Source organism: Schistocerca piceifrons, chromosome 5 (genome assembly GCF_021461385.2).
Source record: "Schistocerca piceifrons isolate TAMUIC-IGC-003096 chromosome 5, iqSchPice1.1, whole genome shotgun sequence".
In the NCBI taxonomy this organism is placed as follows: Eukaryota; Metazoa; Arthropoda; class Insecta; order Orthoptera; family Acrididae; genus Schistocerca; species Schistocerca piceifrons.
Genome location: NC_060142.1, coordinates 106,764,937 through 106,770,248, shown reverse-complemented (window position 1 = coordinate 106,770,248; position 5,312 = coordinate 106,764,937). Strand labels below are relative to the sequence as shown.

Genomic DNA, 5,312 nt, shown 5'->3' with positions numbered 1-5,312 from the left:
CTGCTAGTCACCCACGTTACATGTAATATCTGTGAGCGTCCTGTCAGTGTGTAGAATGGGGAAGGCGCGCGATCTGAGTTTGACCGAGGGGAGGTTGTGACGGCACGAGTTCTCGGCTTTCGAGGAGTGCTGGGGTATCTTCAAAACCATGGTGAAACCACGTCCATTACTTTATGATAATGATGATGATGATTATGTGTTTAAAGGGGTTATCAGTCCCTCCATTTCATGACAGAAATATTTAAAATGGTAAAAAGCGGAAAAAGTGGGAACATGCCTGCTCTAACTATATAAGCAAGTGAAATAGTTTTACAAAGGGTGTGACGGTACTTTAACACGAGAGGCAAAAGTAAATATAGATAACCTAGGCAGCATCTTGCACAAGTGTGTCTAGAAGCAAAGCGAGGGGGAGGGGGTACCCGCCGAAGGAGGAAGTACTCCGCCCCCCCCCCCCCCCCCCCCAAGCACTTCTAACACTTAAAATCGAGTAGTATTATAATTTAGTTTAAAATCCGCAACACTTTGGTTGTGGCTGTCTAGTCATCTGCAAGCATCTGAGGTAGTGAAGTAGGCAAACTGAGAGCGTGACGCAGATCGGCCAGCAGGGCGCATTCAACAGGAACATGCACCATCGTTAGTACGCTACTGCAACTGCGGTAAGGAGGGTCCTCCTGAAGCAGAAGGAAATCATGGGTGAGTGTCGTGAGACCGATGAGTAGTCGGCACGACACAATGGCATCTTTCCGAGAGGCCTCGAAAGATGTCTCCCACACTTTAGTAGACCCTTCAATTGCTCTCAACGTGTTTTGGGTCGTAGTAATTACCACAGCCTCAAAATATTGCGTCGAAGTTGTAATCGTGTCCAGTATTCCAGTGTCAAGTTGATCTCCTGTAGTTGCCTCTTTAGCTAGACAGTCGACATGTTCATTTCCTGGAAGGCCTATGTATATTGGTGTCCAGATGAAGGTCACTGTCTTTTCAGAATTGTAGAGGTCAACCAGTAGGTTCTGGATGTTGGCGACCAAAAATTTTTGGAATGGTACTGGGATATGCCTTTTAAGCAACTCACGGAATCAGTACAGATCAGAAAGTCCGTCGTGGCCAGTTATTTGACTTACCACAAAGAATGAGACATGAAAACCTACTCTGCAGTGTATATATTGAAGGCACTCGGCAGAGACTGCATCTCGTGACCCCTTACACGTACAAAAGCGTAACCAGCCCCGTCGTTGACTTTCGATCGGTCCGTGTGGATGCGTACGAAATTAGAATAATCGAGGAGGATATAACGAAACGTGTGTCTGGGTGCGGTAGGATCAGCATCTGTCTTGGAGCCAGAGAAGAAGTCCATCCGCATCACAGGACAGGATACAAACCTCGGGTGGTGTCAAGAGGCCAGTCTAGGAACACAGGCTGAAGGAGGTTGTTAGACGTCCTTCAGTAGAGTAACGGGTCGGATACCAGCTGGTCTATCCAGTTTTGAGCAATGCGCAAACAGTTTGAACCGTTGATTGTCGAACAGAGTTGAGTGACGTGGGTAAGTAGACGTCTTACAGATTGTAACTGCGCAATTTACCAGAAACTGTTGAGCCGGCCGGGGTGACCGAGCGGTTCTAGGCGCTACAGTCTGGAACTGCGCGACCGCTACGGTCGCAGGTTCGAATCCTGCCTTGGGCATGGATGTATGTGATGTCCTTAGATTAGTTAGGTTTAAGTAGTTCTAAGTTCTAGGGGACTGGTGACCTCAGACGTTAAGTCCCATAGTGCTCAGAGCCATTTGAACCAGAAACTATTGTCATCTAACTTGCAGCGCTGGGACACCAGCTTCTGCCAGCAGACTGTCAAAAGGGCTCATACAGAAGGTCTCTTGTTCCAACCAGACACCAGTGTGGTGAACAGGATCCAGCAAGCTCGGTACGGATGGTGCTGCCGACCCATAGGCAACACATCCATAATCCAAGTGGGATAAAATCAGCGCTTTGTAAAATTTCAGAACTACGTAATTCGCGCTCCACGAAAAGTTACTAAGAAAATGAAGAGCGTTTAGCTTCTTCGTGTAAACTGCCTTCAGTTGGGGGACATGTGGCGGCCAAGTTCGGTTGCAGTCAAATAAAGTGCCTAAAAATGAAAAGTTCCATTGATTTCAAGTAACTGGTCACCAAGATAAATTTCTGGGTGCTGGTGTACAGTCTGGAATCGGCAAAAATGCACAAATCGTGATTTTGCAGAAGAAAATTATGAGCCGTGTTTCAGGGCCCAGTCATGTACTCTCCAGACATCCCCCTGAAGTTGGCGCTCAGTGGCGCACAGAGTTGCAGAGGCATGGTACAGACAGAGATCATCCAGATACGGCGACGGAGAGAGTGTGGGGCCCACTGCATTTACGATACCATTGACGACGACAGTGAAAAGGGTTACGCTCAGAACCGATCCCTGAGGGACTCCAGTTTCCTGTAGATATTGATTGCTGAGAGTCGAACCTATCCACACCCGAAATAGTCAGAGAGACAGGAAATTCTGGATAATAATGGCTAAACTGCCCCAGAAACCACGCTCATGCAGCGTACATAGGATATGATGTCGCCAGGTGGTATCGTATGCCTTCTGTAGGTCAGAGAACACAGTAATCAGATGTTGTCGATGCACAGAAGCATTGCGCACTGCAGATTCCAGACTAACTAGATGATATGCGGTGGACTGGGAAGCCCGAAAGCCACTTCGGATTAGCGATACATGCCCTCCTGCCTGGGCCCGCCAGCTGACCATTCGTTTAAATAGCTTGCATAGCCTATTCGTTAGAGAGTTGGTTAAAAAGTGGGATCCTTCCTCAGTTCCAGGACAGGAATAATAATATCTTTCCGCCATAGGGAGGTGAGACGTGGTAAAAACTACTGTTTTAAAGAGCGCGCCACAGCACGTTGTGTGAAGAAGTCGCCCTCCGTTTCTGGGGGTGACGCCGCTGTGGCAATCGCAGCTTTGGTGTCTCCCTCTGGTGGGAAAGTGGAAAGGTAGCCTGTTCACGTGCATTTAAGGCGCGCTATGAACTCGCCAGTCGGTCAGTTGGTCAGCTGGGTCAGCGTGGGGCAGTCCGTGTCTGTCTGTCGTCCGGAGTGCTAGTATGTGTTAGGCCGCTAGTCTGCTCCAGTTTGTTCAGGCAATGGTCATTGGTGGTTGGATCGATCGGTTGGTCGGGCGCGTACTGGGACACAAAATGACTTGAAACTTCCTGGCAGATTAAAACTGTGTGCCCGACCGAGACTCGAACTCGGGACCTTTGCCTTTCGCGGGCAAGTGCTCTACCGGGCGTGAGTCGTGCTTCGGTAGCTCAGATGGTAGAGCACTTGCCCGCGAAAGGAAAAGATCCCGAGTTCCAGTGTCGGTCGGGCACACAGTTTTAATCTGCCAGGAAGTTTCGTATCAGCGCACACTCCGCTGCAGAGTGAAAATCTCATTCTGGAGACAAGATGACTTGTCCGTCTTGAGCGTCGGTGCATGTGAGGTCGCCACGTCAGTCCAGTGGGCCGCGCCGTATAGCGAGGTGTGGTGGCTTCGCGGCTGACACGAGAGCAACAGGAGGAGTTTTGGGGGTGCTGCGCCAGGTCTTCGCCAGACATCGCAGTTTATTAGAAGTTAAGTGATTCGTGATATGTTGTTTCATTTACTTGTTAAATTCTATTTATTTCCTTGGCCAGTCCGTCGTCCCCAGCTTCCTCGTCTGTCTCTCGTCCGCATTTGTTACGCAGTTAGTGTCTGTCTGTCTTTCGGTCTGCCGTACGTTAATAGCTTCCTCTGTCATGTTTGTCGGATTCGGTGTGTTAATGAATTTACTGCTTGAAGTGTAACGGCAGAATTCCGGAAATGTGTTTTTATCTTGCCTATCATCTTGAGAGGCGGTATATGTGTAATGTAGAGCATGTTTGGCCAACCTTGTATATTTTATGTGAGACGACATTTCATGGGTTTTTATTTAAATGATCATTTTAGTATATAAGGTTGCCACCCTTCCACCGTAAGAGTTTTTTTAATCAAGTTGCACCTTCGCTGGCAAGTTAATCTTTAATGTTAGTGTTTTGTACCATTTCCATCCTTCCTACGGGGAGCATAGTTTATGTGCTTGTGTGAGTCGTTAAAATTTTTAGTTTAAAGTAATCTGTGTGTTGCAGATTTGCACCAGTGTAGTCTTTCAGAGGTTGTTGTGAGCCGTCGTGACTACGACCTTGTCAAAAGGGAGCGGCAAGGTTCTCACCCGAAAGCTCATAATGTCAAAAATTTGTTCTTTCTTCCTCTGAATAAATTGTAACTTGATATTTAGAGGGTGCTTTCTGATTATAATTTTAAAGGCTTTTAGGAATAAAATTTCCATTTGTTGAAAGAAATTGGATTTGTTTTCCATCAGTTACCCACGCTCACATAGTGTGATTAAATGTGTTAATGTTCTTCATGAATCGCTAGTAAATAAAGCAAATTCTTAAGAAAAAAGTTTTGAAAGTAAATTCACGGTTCAGGAGGTAAATTCTCCTTCCCGCCAAATACGATTTATAAGCCCAAGGATATGTTTCATTCTTTCAGCACGAAGATGTTTGAGTATTTGTTTGTGGATTTTGTGTGCTGCAGAGGCCATATCTCGACATTCTACCAAAGCCCTGCAAAGCTCTCATTCACTAAAAGGGACGTTGTATGCTAGAGAGCGGGGCAACGGCCTTGCCGCAGTGGATACACCGGTTCCCGTCAGATCACCGAAGTTAAGCGTTGTCGGGCGTGGCCGGCAGTTGGATGGGTGACCATCCGGCCCGCCGTGGGCTGTCGCCATTTTTCGGGATGCCCTCAGCCTCGTGATGCCAATTGAGGAGCTATTCGACCGAATAGTAGCGGCTCCGGTCCCAGAAAACCATCATAACGATCGGGAGAGCGGTGTGCTGACCACACGCCCCGCCTATCCGCATCCTCATCTGAGGATGACACGGCGGTCGGATGGTCCCGATGGGCCACTTGTGGCCTGAAGACGGAGTGCTTATATTTAGAGAGCAATGTGCATGGAAGGAAAACGGGCAGCACTCAGTAATGTGTTTCCAGGTCACGAAATGTGGATGGTAATCATTGCAAGCGGATACTTCAGTAAAGTGAGCCACAAAACATTCGGCAAGTACCACAGTATCAGTATGGATGTTGCCATTGACAAGGATGCCAGGAATCGCCGTGGGTGGTGGATGGCCGCAAATGTGGCGGAGTTTAGTCCATACTTGGCTCGATGGGGTCTTTGACTGCATAGATGATACATATTGCTCCCAACGCTACCTCATGCTTCCTTTTCT

General features: G+C 47.8%; 1 pseudogene; it reads left to right on the top strand.

The window, feature by feature from the left end:
- Nucleotides 1-4,691: 4,691 nt before the first annotated feature.
- Nucleotides 4,692-4,809, top strand: LOC124799677 (annotated as a pseudogene).
- The last annotated feature ends 503 nt before the right edge of the window (nucleotides 4,810-5,312 follow it).